This window comes from Mycteria americana, chromosome 3, assembly GCF_035582795.1.
Source record: "Mycteria americana isolate JAX WOST 10 ecotype Jacksonville Zoo and Gardens chromosome 3, USCA_MyAme_1.0, whole genome shotgun sequence".
Classification (NCBI taxonomy): domain Eukaryota; kingdom Metazoa; phylum Chordata; class Aves; order Ciconiiformes; family Ciconiidae; genus Mycteria; species Mycteria americana.
In genome coordinates this window covers 105,041,262-105,058,834 of record NC_134367.1, presented here as the reverse complement: position 1 = coordinate 105,058,834, position 17,573 = coordinate 105,041,262, and the positions used below count along the sequence as shown (strand labels likewise).

The 17,573-nt window shown below is 44.9% G+C and overlaps 1 protein-coding gene across 1 annotated transcript in view; it reads right to left on the bottom strand.

Moving 5' to 3' along the window:
- The window catches only part of KCNK2 (potassium two pore domain channel subfamily K member 2), a 110,572-nt gene that overhangs the window by 78,473 nt on the left and 14,526 nt on the right, over positions 1-17,573 (bottom strand). The gene's annotated exons all lie outside the window — the stretch shown is intronic.

The window sequence follows — 17,573 nt, the reverse complement described above, 5'->3', positions numbered from 1 at the left end:
CATAAACACAGATTTCCCCTACGCTCTTGCATTTTAATTAGTGTAAGGTGGTATTTTGCTGCAGAGATTCTTTACATCCGCTGCGCTCTTAAGCCCTGCTAAGCAGCTTTCCAGCTGTGTTGTACCGCAGCATTACAGAGGTAGCAGAAAAATACAGATCCTTTCTCTCCCCTGTTTTGTCCTGCGCTCCGACAAATGCTCTCTGAGAACAGTCGCACGATCGCTTCCGAACTCCCCAGACACAACCATAAAAACAATACATTGCTCATCGTACCTGCCTTAAAGCGTCATCTGCGTATCGATTACACCTTTCAGAAAATACCGGTAAAACATCTGTGTACTTACTGGAAAAGTCGCCCATTTGTTAAGGCGTGTATTTTTATTTACACCTACAAAAACCCACCGGGTTCGGAAAAGAGCAGCTGAGTGCGTTATCAAGTATCTCGATAACTCATGTGACCACCAGCAACTACACGGGCACTAAAAAAAAAAATCCGCCACATCAAGTGCAGGTAAAGGTCTCCTGTGGGAAGATGGCCACAGCAGCTGACCGCACAAGCTATATTTAAATTGTTTTGAATTACAAGTACATTTCGCACGGCCGCGACGCCGCTTCCAGCTGCCGGTGGGAAAAGCCCAGCCCTGAATCGAGAGGAAAGTCTCCCTCCGGACGGCGGAGGTGGGACGCGTCCCCAGCACGGGTGGCGGGGGCACCCGCCGGGCTCGGGCACGCACCTCGGCGCCGGGAGACGGGGCCAGGAGGGCGAGGGGCAGCCCCTCGCCCGGGCCGAGCGGGGACGCGGGGCACCCCGCACGCCCCGCGGGCTGGGCGCCGCGCACCCCACGCGCGCCGCGGTCACGCCTCCCACGCCCACGCCTGCCCCACGCCCCGCGGGCAGGCGGGGGACGGCCGCGCTCCCCCCGCGCCCCGCATCTCGGCGGGGGGACGCCCCTCCCCGCCGCCTCCCCCTCTCCCGCCGCGGCCCCCGCGACCCTCCGAGCCCCCGAGGACGCTGCCGGGGGCGGCGGCGCTGCCGGCCGGGGCCGCTCCCCTGCCGGCCGGCCCCGCCGCTCTCGCCGCCCGCCCGCCCGGGGCAGCGCCGACCCGCCGCGGCCGCCGGCGGCGAACAAAGGAGCGGGCACCGGGCACCGCCGCTCCGCCGCCGGCCCCGCCGCCCCCTCCCCGCGGCCGGTGCAATGCGCCGGGGGACGCCGGCGGCCCCGAGGGGCGCAGCCCCGGTGCGGCGGGCGGCGACGGGCGAGCCCCGAGCCGCCGCCGGCGGGGATGCTCCGCGTCGGGGAGCGGCGCGGGGGCGAGGCGGCCGGCGGCGGGGCCGGGGCGCGGCGCGGCGCGGGGCCGGGAAGGGAAGGGAAGGAAGGGCAGGAAGGGCAGGCAGCCAGGCGAGGTACAAAGGGGCCCGGGCCGCCGCGGCGCGGGGAGCATCCCGGGATCCCCCCCGCGCCCGGGCGCGGGGGAAGCAGGGGCGCATGCAGCATCCGCAGGGCTGGGAGCGGGGAGGCACGCCATTGTGCTCGTACTCACTTCTTATTTACCGACCCGGTGCCCTCTCCTCGCTCCACGGGCAGGCATTTTTTCAGGGCTTGGGTAGACACAGTTAGAGCAAATTAAAAAAATAAAAAAAAAAATTAAAAAAAGGAAATAAAGGAAGGCGCAGACCGAGAGGACGAGGCTGATGGATGGGTCTGGAGGAGAGGGAGCGGCAGGGGCGGGCGGGCTGGCAGCGCGGATCCCGCCGGCTCCCCCCGGCCCCGGGGCGTGCGAGGTGCCTCACGTCGCGCATCGCGCATCGCACATCGCGGCGTGTGTGTGTGCGTGTGCGTGTGTGTGCGAGAGCGCGTGAGTGTGCCCGTGTGCGTGCCTCTGTGTCTGTGTCTGTGTGTGTGTGTGTGTGTCCGTGTGTCCGTGCGTGCTCCGGTGCGCGGGGCGTGCGGAGCAGCCCGAGCCCGGCGATGCCTTTTGTGGGGCGGCGGGCACCCGCGCCGCGGGTTCCCCCCCCGCCCCTCCGCGCCCCCTTCCGCGCCCCCCGCCGGCGGGGGGGGGGGAGGGGGCAGCGCCACGCCGCTCCCCGCCGCTCCCGGCCCGCCGGGGGCTGCGCGCCTCTCCGCGCCCCTCCGCCCCACTCCGCGCAGCAGCCCGGCAGGGCGGCGGGCAGATGCTGCAGGGGCGCCGGGAAAAAATGGAGGGGGGAGGCAGAGCGGTACCTGCGGAGAGCAAGGTCTGGCCTGGCTACGAGCGAGGAGAGGCGCGGGGGGGAGAAGGCACCGGCCACCCCCGGCGGCGAGGCAGGACCTGCCGGCGGTCCCCGCTCCAGCCCCAAAGGCGAGCGCCTCGCCAGAGCCGCCCCGTGAACTTTTGAACTAGACGAAATGTCACCGCAGCAGGAGCGGGGGGACGAGCGGGGAGACCTCGGCCCTCGCCGGGGAGCGGCGCGGGGCTGCCGAGCGAGGCGGCTCCGTCCTTGCCGGCTTGGCCTGATTTTTAACCCGTGTGCTTTCCAGCCCGGTGTTTCGCTGCAAGGAGTTAACTAGGTGGGATCTCGGAGTCAGGGCTGGTAGCTGCTCTCCTATCGCACGCACCGCCAGCGCACTGCCTCCTGCCATTTTAGTCTGATAGACACATCAGAAATGCTGCTTCAACTGTGGTTTCTGCCAGGAAAAAGCCTGAAATTAGTCTCGTTATCTTTGCCACGGGCTAACTCCCCGATTTCCCGGTCATCTATCACCTGGGACGTTATCCACGGGTCAGTTGTTCACACTGAGGCGATGAACACCTACGCCCGCCTAAAAGACAGGAGAGGATTTACCAAGAGAATCCGAAAACGGCTCCCACAACCACTCTCTAAAAAGTCTCTGCAAACACGCTAAAAAATTACTCACCGTAACAAATGGGTATAGGTCACGAGCATTTAAAGCCAGAGGCTGTTTCTGTAAAATGGCCAAAGTCAGTCATACATCAGGTGTTCAATGGGCTATGATCCTGCTCAAATCAGCAGCATCATCAGCAAACACTTTAGAAGTCACTTATTTTAACGCTTCTCCGTATCAATGTGACATAATACAAATGAGTGTAATATTGACTTCCTTAGGACTCCAATTTCAGCGACATCAATCACGCCAGTCTTCCCTAGTGTGTTCACACGTCTCCGCGAGATGCAGCGTAGGGCAGGAAGCTGCGTCTGCTATTTCAGGTTGAGCTGTAGCTCATCGCTCCCCATCGCCGTGAACCAGCAAAGCAGTTGTCGAGTGACAAGAGCCGTTGGGCCCAATCCAACAAACGCTTTTGCAAGTAGTCCTTCAGTCATACGGTCGACTTCATCGACGTAGTCCCAATCCTCGAACAACAGAAGTGAAATGCCCGCTCCTGTCTACTGATACTCCCTTGCTCAAGGGATTCTTGAAGATTAAAGATTTTCATGCCTGGATCTTTTTTATACCAAACCAAATCATCATCTCTCCCCCTTTCTCCCAAAAAGATTTCTTAACCATTAGCCTATATGAACACTGTCTGTTCCTATCTCATGGAAAAGAATCATTCCACAGGATTTCTTCCAGCATCCTATGGGAAAACAGGCATGCAAATTTTCCTCCGTGCTGACCTGTGTCTCTATAAAATATTGTGGAAAATAGTACTACATGCCTTTCTTTAGCAATCTAAATATTTGGAGTAAGATTTTGTTTGTCCTTGAGTGAGGAATTATTATTAAAAGCTGAAAAAGGGTCAGACTTACTGGCTACAATTTGAAATCAGTGGGAAGCCTCCCAATAGCTTCAGGAGGGTTTGGATCAGGCCTTAAATTCAGGCATTCCACCCAACGGGCAGAAACCGTTTTGAGATCCACTCCAGGAATGACTGCATTGGTGCCTTAACTTCAATAGCTGAAGAGCTGTCTCTGTGAAAGTAACTGTTTCCATTGATTACCTAGTAAATATCTCCAATATCTGCTTTCAGCTGGCTGACATTTTCCACCTATTGTGATCCCAGGTGTAAGCCTCAGCTGGAGCTTACCGCTTACTTAAGTGGGCTTGAGCTGTGCTTTCTCACTTCTACTACAGATATAAACGCTCTACATATGCTAGGTACCTTTAATGACAGGCATCTTCAAATCCAGCAAGAAAACCAGTAATTCTTACTGTGGTGTACAACAAAAAACCTTGTGTATAGCAGCTCCTATTTTCTGGAGGCCTTGTAGAGCACCAGCATTTACTCTGTGCAGTCGTGCCTGCCAATATTTTTATTGTAATGTACACCACACATTGTTTGAATATTGTGCGTGACCATTTTGCCCTCAAATTTGGAACTGACATTCAACCAGTTTGAAGCATCAGGCCTGAGCTTTACTAAACAAACACACTCAAATGCAGCGTATCACTGACAAAACATACGACCAACCAACATGGACAAGATTAAGTAGTAAAAGGAGCTACAACATGGAGCTCCAACCTTGCAAGCAAATGGCTTTGCTACTGAGCCAAAGAGATTTATCTGAACAAACTAAAAAAAAAAATGCTTGTAAGATTAAGTATAGGCAGGTTTGTGTATTTCATGCTAACATGAGAAAGACTCACAAAGTACAGGACTGTCAAATGCTGCCTAAAAATGTATTGGCATGACTTTGGGACGGCCACATTACTCACAGACGGTGGCTCCTGGAAGCTGCTCAACTCTTTGAAATGTTAAAAGTAGGCTCAGCTGAGAGAGACAGGCATGCAGCATGCAGAGGAAGTCAAAGTTGCATGATAAACATAGCAATCACATATTCATACAAATAGCAGCTGTAGGTGATCTAAACATAGCTTTGGTAGGACAGGAGCACACTTGTAAGGAAATAGTTATTCCAGAAGAATATCAACCTAGAAAGAGCAATTTAAAAAGCGTACATAAAAAGGACCTTTATCTGTCACTAACACTTTCTTTTCCTCTTTCCAGTTGCAGGAGCCATCCCGTCCCTGGAAGGGCATGCAGAGCACTTGCTTTGTGCCCGGAGCAAGGGGCTCCTGCTAAGCCCCCACCTCTGGGTGTGGTAAATGCTCTTCTCCTTTAACCAGCTGCGTAATAGGACGCGCCACAGGTTCCAGCCTTCTTCACTCTTATTTAGTTGCCAAGGATTTCTACATCCCTGAGGAACTGTTATGGCAAGGCTTCCAGTGAGGGCATTTCCCTTGCTGACTTCAACAGGCTATTCATATGGGCACCTATGTAATTTGCCGCAGGGGACCCGCGCCTTTGATCAAACAATGTATTGCTATAGGCTTCAGGCCTTGCTGTGGACACAGCGTCTTCCCCCCTAAAGGCAGCGATGCTTCCTCGGGACATGAGAGCAGGAAACCTCTGCCTCTCTTCAGAATGGGCCAAGCCGTACCCCCAGGTAAAGTCAAGGATAAACCTTTGCTACTGCTAAGTTTTTTTACAACAGAGCTCAGCAGAAACACTACTGGACTTACTTAGTAAGTTCATTTTAAGGCTCATTTTACTTATTCAGCCGGACTTACAAATGACTTGTCTCTTGACTTCTTTGGAGACGTTAAAAGATCTCTGTCAGTTCTTTATGGATAATTATGACCTTAAGGCCATGCCATGTTACTGTGTTCTGCCATTAAACCATTACTCATATCCTGTGATGGGAATTTACACTAAACTAGCAACTAATGGCATACAGCCTGCTTCTCCTTTGAGCAAATGAGGAGACAGACCATGTGCTCCACAGGCAGTAAGGACACAGGGCTGCTCCCAGTGACCGTGCTGAGACCGTACCCTCCCAGCCCACGACCAGCGTCAGGAGGCCAAAGAGAAGGCAATAGGCAGGAGACGCTTGCAGCTACGAGATGCTCAGCCCTCATCTGCCTCTGAAAACGGTAAAGCCTTGAAGCAGTCCCATATAAAAATACGTGATCACTTTTAATTCACATTTTTAAATGAGTTAAGCATATGTGGTGCAACTAGAACATGTAGTAATGAGTTTTGTCTCACTAGCAAGCTCTTACACCTACCCTGAGTGTCTGTCTTACAGTATGACGAATTATTTGTTCAGCAGAAAAGCCATTGTTTCTCATCTCATCAATTACTAGAAAAAATGTTTACATGTGCCCATCTATTTTCATACAGCTCAGCTGTCAGTTTTAATTAGGTTCTAATTCTTTCCATCACTAGTAATTCTTATCTATTTATCCACGTGCAGCAAGTGGGAAGTTGTTTTAGAACCCATAAAGTATTCGCTGTTGTAATTAATATTGTGAACGTGTATTTTGCTTTACTGACTTGCAAATCTCCCAGTGGGTTTCCTCCCTGCCTGTGTCGTGTTACCAGACCTAATGGGATTTATTTGTCACATGTTCTGCCACTGTTTTTTCGTATTTGCTTTCACAAATCTGTTATGCTTGGACAGCTTCAGAGGCAACAATTATAACTAACTTTTCAATGCCATTCTCATCAGTGATAAATGTGAATTGCCATATGTCACCTTTATTATGGATTATTTATGCACAGGAAAAGCTTACTACTACTTTGAATTACTGATCTCCTTGAGGGAAAGCTAGTGGTGCTTTGGGATGATTACAAAATGTTTTTCTGTAATCATCAAAATGTTCTACAAAATTGCTGGTTTGTAATTTGTTTTTCATTTTTGCTAGTTGTGGTCTCTTCAAAATAGGAGACTGACAATGGGAATATCTAGATTTTATATCTGGCTGTCCACACCCATTAGTACCAATCATGTAACTGTCCTCGTAGATTTTCATGGCACTACTGGATGACTTATGAGATGGAAACCTAATCTCTGTATTGTCTTTGCAGACTGGAAAAAAGCATGGAGTATTTTGAAAGAAAAAGAACGTACAAATAAGACTGCACACATCAGGCCTAACAAGAGAATGGCCGAAGTTTGTTCTGACTCTAAAGGTAGTTTTCTTCGAGTAAGTAAGCAGGTGCTTACTTTTAAACAATGTCTTGAGGAGCTGAGGATTTGATTTTTATATTTGTAAAGTACTACGTCCACATTTTAGGGAACTCTGGAAACAGTGACACAGACCTATGGCACGACAATCTGTAAATAAAATAAAATACAGACAGAGGACACTGGAAATCACCTAAAATAGCATTAGTGCTTCTCTTGTAGAGTAAGCCACAAATAAAATTTGGAAGAAACAAAACAAACCAGACGAAGACAAGAGAAGACAAAATAGCCCAGGCAGTACTAAATAAGTATCATGCAGGCATAATGAAAGAACTTGCTAGCAGAAATAAAGAATACAAATGAGGAGATGAAAAAGGAGAACATTAAGCATCATCTATGTTTTAAAACCACCAGACTTACTCTACATGGCAGTAGCCATAAGAGAAAGTGCAATGAAATCTGTGAATTATTTTCAAATGTGCACAAGAGGCTCCGTTTTCTGGCAGTCTCTGCCTGTTCAGCTACATGGAGATACATCTGGAAAAGATGCTGCAGATTTTTTATAGAACGACAGCATTTGGTAGTCCCTTTTTTTTTTTAATTCAATAGCTTGTTCTAAGGATAGACTTCTTATTTTATCTCTTCTCAATTATTTTGTCATTTTCTCCACCCCCCACGCCAGGCACAGAGCTCACAAATCACACTGTGAAACTAAGCTATGCGTTAATGCTAACGTCAAAATATAGCAGTTGTAAGTAATGGTTAGTTAATTTAAAGAGGCATAGAGTTTCAGCTTTTAAAAGTCTGTGCAAAAAAAATATCTCCCAGATTTACACTTAAGTGCCTAAAGAGAGGTGAAGAGGTAATTTAATGTCTCATTAAAAGTCTGACTTTGCAAATCAGGGCGTCACAACTTCATAACTTTATCTGCAAAGGATCACCTGCCCTTTCCAGTGACCAAATCTTTCTACTGTGATAAAGATGCCACTAGCACCATGCAGGCAGAAGGCTGGGCGAACAAGAGCCCAGTTTTTGTAAGGTGCTTGGACAGCAAGAAGCATAAATTGCTGCCACTCAGATGCATGGTGCATTGGTATTGCTCAGCACTTCCATCCTTGAACACTCTTCCCTCTATTTTCTTTAAAGCGTAGACCTTGAAATTCTGGGCTTGCTGGTTTAATCTTGGGCTGGCAGCTATGGACTGTGTTGGCAGGACAACAAGCTAAAGGTTCATACTCATCCTTGCAGCTTTAAAGTATCTGCAAATCTATCTTTACATTTTTGCTAGAAATAAGGTCTTTCAGTTGTGTCGTGCCACTGATGTTAAGCATGCAAGGAAACTGATCCACCGTTTTGTACCGTTTCCTGTTTTATTTTCAGTTGTTAGAGGGAACATTAAAAGCTGGTCTCCAGCTCCAAGGAAAATGTAGGTACAAAATATAGGGGAAGATTGGTCCACATTTTCCTCTTTGCATAGCAAATCTAAGTATACCACAGACAGAAATACCCCAGGCACCAAATAGAACCAGACGCACTGAGGACTGTGACTGATGAGAAAGTTACTTTCTATGACCCCTTCACATAAAACAGCTAAAATTAATATTATGAAATTTCCATGACATTTTAGCAGCCTGGACATGAAGGCTGTTCTATTTGTAAAATCCTCAACATTTTAATATTTTTATAATCACTTGCCCAAAAAGATCGCTTGCCCTATTGCATAAATGGGCAAAGTAAGATGGTAAAAAATTCATTATGCTAGTGTAAAAGGTATTCTTCAATAAAAAATATTATTTTTTAAATTATTTACATTGATAATAGATATAGCATAAGTGACCCCCTGTAACAATTTATGTAAACTTTGTGAGGTTTTTTTTGTTAAAAATGGGAGTATACCAATTTAAGAAGCATGAGTGCCAAGAAAAGTTAATAGAAAAGCCATAAAGAAACCAATTCCTGAAATTATTGCTTTCCTCGCTTTTCATGTTCTCTCTCAGAACAACTTCAGATATTAAGGGGATTACTACTTGAAAAATTTACTTAAGGCGTTATCCAGTAAGAATATCTCGATGGAAGAAATACAACAAAAGCAGTGAAGAAAGAAGCCTCAGGCCGAACATTTGTACCAGATTCTTGGGGACTCATTGGCAATTTCTTTTTTTGTGTTAGAGGGAAGATCTGATGATTTTTCTTACTCATAAAAATTGTCTAGAATATTTTGGAAAGTCAGCTATGATCACAATATTGTAACTAGTGAAGTAGACTTGTGGGAAAAAATATCCCTTATTCCTAACTTACAGAGTTACAGGGAGTAGGTCCTGCATCCTGCTAGCAAATCTACAGAAATACGTGTAATCCAGATGTGAATCATTTTGGATATACCTGTACATCACAGCAGAACCCCGCACAAGGAGCCATGTGGGAATTCAGAGCAAGCTGCTGCATGCATCAGATTGTGAAGCATGACACAAAAATATTGCCAGCCCCTGAAGGTAGGGCAGGTGTGGTCTTCACAGCAGCACACTCAAACTAGTAACTGACCTCTCAGCATGGCACACTGGCTCAAATACAGTACTTCCATGGCACGTCTGCGTTGCCTCCCGTTCTGGAGTTACCTCTATGTCAGCTGCTTTGGGTTTTTCTATATCATTGCGCAGGGGACAGACATGGCATCCGACTTGGACAGAGGCGCCCATATGAAAAATTGTGATCCAAAAAACCTATTTCTTTTAATTTCTGTGGAGCGGCTCGGTTTTCACCACTAGTGTTCTTTAGCAAGCCTTCTGCTTCTGGACCCAAATACACTTCCCACCATGCTACTCAACACTAATGGCATTCTTAGGCCCAATTGATCCAGAAAATAAGCCTTCCTTACTTATCTCCTCAGGGGAGTTTATTTAGTAGGCTTTTCTGGAAGGCTAGCAGAGCAGACTTTATGTAAAATGTAGGGATGGTTACCACTTTCTTTTAAAACTTAAATAAAAGAAACGCCTCCACCAGATTTTATGCAATAGTGCAATGATTGGAAGACTCTCTCAGGATACGGGGAAAAAGGACTCCAATTATTTCTTCTGCATAAAGGAGTTTAAATCCACATCTTTCACCTTCCTGGAGAGAGCCTGTCACTGGGACTCCCCCAGTTCCAGCAAGCCACGCTTAGAGATCACCACTCCTAATACATTACTGGACTCGAGTGCACTGTCCTGTGATGGTGTCTGGTCTCTAGGAAACGTTCCTGAGCTGTATTGGTTGTTCTCACTTACATATTTTGTGCAAAATAAGGTTTACACTTGAGTGTTATAAATAGTAATATACTCACTTGGGTCCTTAGAAAGTTTAACCTCCCTTGCCATCAGCAGAAAGAATTTTACTGAAAACAGGCAAATGACCTGTTTACCTCCAGAGCAAGTACTGAGCTTGTCATTATGTTTGCCTTCCTATTGCATAAAGGGTTTCTTCAGTCAGTTAGCTGCTGACTTCCAGCTGAGCCTACACTGTCACAGAAGGGCACTCCAAAGGCGTTTCTATAGAGCAAAGACTAACCTGTGGCAGGCAAGATGCAAGAGAACCGGATCCCAGCACCAGAGGGCTGTGGCAATTATTCTGGAAATTATTTTGGCTTAAGTGCCTACTAGCTACATGGGAAAGACAAATCACCTTGAAGCCTCACTAGAAGGAGATGTAGCTACATGTTTTATTGTTTCATGTCTCATACCTTTCTCCAGAAATAGTCACTGATTTATTTTTTTTTAATCTTAACATTTTAGTATAATAAATTAATTTTATTTTTGACTGAAAGCTAGTTAGAGCAAAAATGGATTTCAGGATGGCTGACGAACCTTAAGCAGCCATCTCCTCAGTATGTGGCAAATCCTTCGGTGTATGTCAGACTATTCTTACAGTCCCAAGCACCCCAAGTGTCTCCTCTAGCTTGTAAGGTTCAGTCTGCTTACTGCAAAAACCAGACTCCACGTAGGAGATTAGTCCCCCACTGTCAATGTTAATCAGAACCTACTCAACAGGCATCAGGGTAATAAGGAGATGGCATGAGATTCAAGGGACCTCCTTAGATTTATGGCAATCCCGTAATCCAGCAGGCATCAAAGAACTCTAATGTAATCCCGGTTCTTCCTGTAGAATTCAGGATTCATGAGGTGGAAAAAGGACAGAGGGAGAAAAAGAGAAAGCATTCCTAGCCTAGTGATTATGTATTCACTTGGCAGAGGAAGACATGAGTTCCTGCTCCAAGGACTGTTTATGCATTTTAACCAATGACAGTTTCAATGAAAAAACCAAGTACAGAAACAAATTACATCTGATCACTTCTACAGATATTTATCACTGATAGTCATCATCAATCTTAGTCAGCAAACACTACAGTGACACCACCTCCCTTCAAATTCTTTACCAAGTTTACTTGTTTAGCATGCAAGAAGACAAACCATCAAGGATGCTGCAACATGCAGAAAATTCCTGCTAACTCAGTTCAAACAGAGTAATTAACAGAATTAATCAATTTCAACTGAACGAGATCAAAGAAATCTCCCATCAGTTGACTGTTTAGAATAACTCAAGAAAGATTAATTTCTATCCCAGTGTTCTCTTGATCCCAATAGGTTGTTGATGACAGAAGAGTAGAAAGAAAGCTTTTTATCATCAATCACTTTCATTATGGCTTGAATACCCGCTGTGTACAAGGATCCACACATTCCTCTATTTTTAGACAAGAAAGTAACCTGTCGATAACTGCTGAACTGCTAGCCATTCAAAATGATCACTTAGGGAAGAACATATGCACAGTAGCTGCTGTGTAGAATATTTAACAGAAAGCTGTATATGGAAAAACACAACTTATACTTAAAGTGGCACACCTAACCATGTTTCTCTTAAAGTAAATAACATTAAAGCCATCTATAACAATTACTGATGAACTAACAGCAATGCATCCTTCAATATAGCGCTTGTGCATTTTAGATAGGTATACATCTGTATTATCTACACATACTGCATTTATACACTAGCTCTAAGCTCTATGTATTACTATAATATTAAAAATTATATTAGTATATTGCAAGCAGTTTATTATAACGGAATAAATACCAGTAGCTTAATGAACTTGTTTATACACTCCTATAACGCAACAAAGATAGAGCTATCACTTAGCTGAACAGACTACTGGCATTCAAATGTGTGAATTTCTGACCTGCAGCATGGGGCTCCCTATCTTACCGTAAATGTTCCCTAAGGCCCCTTACTGCAGACATACTGGCATACAAGATGCTGCAGTAGTAAAGTCTGTACCTTTATGTTCCTTAGACTTATATTCATTTAATGCTACAGAATTTATAACGTCAGGCTGGAGGCTGGAGGATCACCAGTTTGTGAAAGGAATTACATGGTCTAGCTGCCTGCCATAGCGGAGGACAAGGGTAGGTGACCCAGTCTTTCTTCCAGTCCAGATTCACTTCTCCTCAGTTGCTGCATATTGGAGCGATCCCACTGACTTCGATTACATCACTGTAAACAAAGTCAGCCAGGCTTTGGTCATTATCTCTTGTGATTTCACCTTGGCTCTTAAGGGCTTTGGGCTTAGTCAACACAGTGATTTAAAAGTCACCATGCTTAGCGCTGATGCATCTAGCTTTAGTCACATTTCAAACACAACTGCAGACCAATGTTAGAACCTGGGTTCCCTATATAACATAGGGGGAAAGTCAATCACCCACAAGAGGAACTCACAACGGTCTTCCAGGAACTGCTATCAACTAGCCACTGGGCAACACTACAGAAAAAGAAGTGTACTAAACCCTGTCGAGCTCTGGGATTGAAATCTCTTAAGGGAGGATCTGTCCACAGTTCAGATTCCAGATGTTGTTTTGGTGGGCTTTTTAAAGTACTCGACAAGGACAGAGTAAAAGTGGGAAGGAAGGAAGGAAAGGGAGAGAACAAAGAGCTAAAAGGCACCACTCGGTGCAGCTCAGTAGCTGAAGCATCCACCCAAGAGGCAGGAGAGGAGATCTGGGCTCACGTCTTCTGCCTCCCTGTGAATGCTTTAACCATCAAGCCATTGGGTGGAATATTCTTAATCCCCAAATGTTTAGTTGCTTGTGATTTCGGCAATAAAGCGTTTACTATTGGCATCCATGTCCTAACAGGCCAAAACCGAACACTTTAATTCCATTTTTACACATACCTTATTCAGGCAAATTCCCATCGACTTCAAAGGAAGCCTAAAAACTTACAGGCATTCAGTTCTCACGTTGTCTATGGCTGTGTCTATATTTACGTTCCCATGCGTGCCTTGGCACGCCCCAGGGTCCTGCTCCACAGAGCGTTCAGACCAACGCCCAGGTACAACATGCCATGGCTCATGCTTGGGCTCCGGGCTTGAGCTTTCCTTGGCATGGGAACTGGGTCTGAGAGGTGTAGGGACAAGGGAATGGTGGATGCCTGCGTCTTGCCCCCGTACAGCAGCGGCATTCAGCCTGCATCTGCTTCTGAGCCCAGGGGAATGGCAAGGACTCCCCCATACCATGACACAGAAGCAGCCTACCTGCTTAAGAAGTTTCCACGGGCGTTCAGCAGAGCACAGCTCTCAGAAAATAAGAACTGCAGCAAAGCACAGAAGGCAAACACTAAAAAAAGTGTACCTGAATAAAAGCGTGCACAGCTTGGTTTTGGATAAAGCGGAACTATGATAGAAACCCACTTACCCACCATATTCAAAACCAGAATATCAACCAAGCCAAAACACAGTAACCCGTTAATTTACAATGCAAGGCATGCCAATTATTCAAACTGGCTTATTCCTTTAGTCCTTACCATAAATTTTCTCTCTAGTACAGACTGCTAAGTCTAGCTAGGTAAGATGGGTGTATTGGCCTCATTACAATAGCATAAGTATGTTAAACATTGTGAGGTGCTCTTTATTTCATTAATTCTTTGAGGTGGAAAAGTGCTGTTATGTCCATTTTTATCAAAGGGACCTAGAAAATAGTGACTTGACAACATTACATAGGGAGTTCCCTGGGGACAAGAAATTTTTAACAGGTTGCGATTTAGCTCTTTGTGTACTCAGTTGTAAATTTGCACTGAGAGAACTGGGCCTTTTTTCTCCTTTGTAATGGACATTTGTTTCTAAAATCTCCAAAACATGTAATGGATATCATGATCACGGATAGAAAGTTTCTTTAATCATGCACGTACGTTTAACAACTTCTGATCTTTGCTCTACGTTTTCCTTAGTGTTCTCTTGCAAATGTAACGACTATTTTAATTTTCTTTTTTCTTTGTGAAATTTGCCTTCTCATTTTTTCTTTGCTGTCTATATCTTAATTTAGTTTGGGTTTTTTTTAATCTGTTTTTCTATCTACCTCCAAGTGCTTCCGGCCTTCTAGCTTATACATTCTCCCTGCGAGATGAAGTACCACACGCATTTCCAGCTTCTGTCTCCCTCAATACATAAGTAAAATTCTATGTTTTCAAGAGACTGCTTTGCAATTACATTTAGCTTGTATATAGCTATTACGGAACTGAGTTCGCCACTGCACAACTTGGACTATTTCGTTTGTATTCAAATTGACTTAAGATTTCATATTGACCTGGGTATCAATATCCAATTTATAAGCAACAACAATTCCATTCATGTTCAAGGGGGCATTTCAGTCATCTGAAATAGCTCTCTATCTGAGCAATTTCCACAAAACAATCTTTTTCACTGTGCAGAATACTTATACTTAATTTCCTTTTAGGTACAGCTTCCCACAGATAGTTTGGTTTCTTGCCAAAATAGGAGCTCTATCGCAGGCCAGGCGTTCTTTAGTTCCCCATTTTTTCCTGCAACTTTCCTGTAAACTTTCACATTACTTCTTGCATATTCACTCCACATGAGAAAGGAACTGTTGAAGTTTTCTTTTACTTTGTCAAGCCTTTCTTTTTTTTTTTTAATAAGACTTGTTTGTCAGCCCAATCTACTGTGCCATCACCTTTCTAAAACATGCATTCTCATCCAAGAGTATTCTGCAGCCTGGCAAACTAACACAGATGCTTCTAAACGTAAGTCAGAATCTCATACGATGTTTCTCTCTCAGTTTTGGTCTCTCTACTGCAATCTGATCTCAAAATTAGGATCCCATAAACAGGGAAAAAAGCATGGGTTTTTTACAAATATTAAATCAATTTCTCTTTTGGGTATTTCACATGCAATTAATCCTCTCAGAATTTCATTCTTTCAAAGAGTGTGACTCTCTGGACTTTTTTTTAGCACAAACTGGTAATTAGACTGCTCTTTAATTGTAGGTTATTAAATAATATCCACTGCCTCTGGCCTGAGGTTACTGGAAAAAAGAGTAGCTAGCTTTTGTCCTCCTTTCTCTTTAGAAAGTTTTCTTTTTGAAGAGACAAAATTCTCCTTTAATCCCCCTGCTTGATGCATTTCTTGGGAACTCTAGATGCAATAGCTGTAGTCCTTAGCTGCTATTCCAGGTCCTTCTTCCCTCACATTTTCTTCTACTTTTCGGACACTGAACGCATGTTTCTTTTTCTGTCTCTTCTTCAGATACCACAGAGTGCTCTTGGTCGTTATTAATGCAAGCGCCCAGGCTGGATCTTGTAACTGTGGTGAATCTTTCTAATTGTAACGGGTAAACTGACAAACATATATCAGGTATATGTAACACTGGAGCTTGTGAGGGAGGGAAGTTGATGCTTCTCTTTTTCCTCTTGCTGTTGATCTGTTCTTGTTCAAAGCAATACATTGCACAGGGAATGTTACATTTCTGCCTAAGACTATTCAGGGTCCAATTATCCTTAAACCTTTGCTTCAACCTCAGTCTAAAATAAGCTTTGTGGCCGTAGGAAGGAGATTCTTATGAGCAGTAGGTCTCCTATAAGTGAATGGGGAGATTTAGCGCTTTCTGAAAGGAACCCAAAATGGCCAGCCCCTGAGCAGAAAGCCACCAAACATCTCATATTTGGGGTACTGATTCTTTCAGATATATATATATGCTATAAACAGCACTGCCCATTTGGGCCAGCGCATTCTGGTTCCTGATCCTGGTGCTATCACTGTATGAATACAAAGAAGCGTCACATAATAAGCTGGTCCCTTCTAGTCGTGTTTTAACCAAATTTATTAGAAGTCCTGTTAAATCCACCATCTTCTTTATATTGATTATTTTTGCTAGTATCAACAATACATAGGAGGTGGGGTTTGGCCAGCAAGTGCAATCAGAGTGCTGCATGCCAACCGACGGGCCCCAGTGACATATCAGAGGAGAAGTGCACTTAGTTCTAGTCATCGGTGCTCCACAAAAATTAACCCAAAGGGGAGCAGAAAAGACTCCTAGATGGATTGTGTCAGAGGAAGCTGGAAGAGCTCAGCTCACTTATTCTGGCAAAATGAAGGCTGAGAAGACATCTGATTGCTGTGTGTAGATCAATCAAAAAGACTTTTTTTGAGCTAATGGACCGTGTTGGCACAAAAACAAAACCATTCTGTGAATAAATTTTGGCTGGAAATCACAAAAAGCATGAGAAGAGCCAGCTTCTGGAACAAACTCTCAATAGGGAGGATAAGAACAAAAACCTAATGTTGTAAAAGAGAGGCTGGTCAATTTATAAAAAAGATTTATCATCTGACACGCTGCCTGCAAAAACAGGAGATTGGTCTCAGAGGCTCAGCAGAGAGATGGTCAATCTTCCTGACCCCATAAGCCACATTCTCCAGTCTTCACAGAGCCACATAGACTTCAGAGAGCGGCGGGGAGAGTGGATAGCTCAGCAAGTCCCAGACCTTTTACTGTTCCCTTTTGGATTTGGGCTGGATGGCCTCTGCATCCCAGACGAAGTCATGCCCATTGGCTTATGTCCCCCAGCAGCCTCCAAACCAATGCAGCCCACTGCCACATGAGCACTGTAACCCCAGCATGGGAGTTCATTTGGTGTGCAAAAAACCTGAGACCTTCATCCCAAACCCTTTCAGTCACACACACTGAGATGTAACATTCTTCCAACCCACAGCTCTCAGGTACCTGGCTGCCCCTTCTCCAGACTAAGGAGAAGAAAAATCACCTGGAAGAATGCCTTTTAGAATAACTTTTTTTTTTTTAAGAACTTGTTCTCTCATCCCGGTATTTTTAGCAAAAGTAGCACTAAGAACCACAGTAAAAATCAAACACTTTTATGCCAAGTTATCATCATCAGGGTGAAACACTGTACTGATAACTTGAGAAGATTTGAGGTTTAAGAGGCAGTAACGATGTCCTGGACTGCATGTTCTACCAAAGCCAAAACACTCGCAGCAAGTAAGTGTCAAAGCCAAGGATATGTGCCGTTTATTAATAGAAGATGAAGCTATTGCTGAGTAAAGAAGTAGCCTCAAGTTACTAATATAATTAAAAATTGTGATTAAATACTAAGATGAATGAAAAAATTTAAATTGTGAGCTGTCAAAGTGCCAAGTAAATAATTTAAAGACAGATTTAAAAAGCAGTGGGAATACCCTTTTTCTGCTTCTTCATACTACTATCTCTTTTTTACCCTTTCTAATATAATCCTCACACTCTTCTCTGATATTTGCATAGGTTAGCAAGGTTACTTTCCCCTACAATATACTTCTGTTTATAATACGTGTTTGGAAATAGCAGAAGAGGCTGTGCTTGT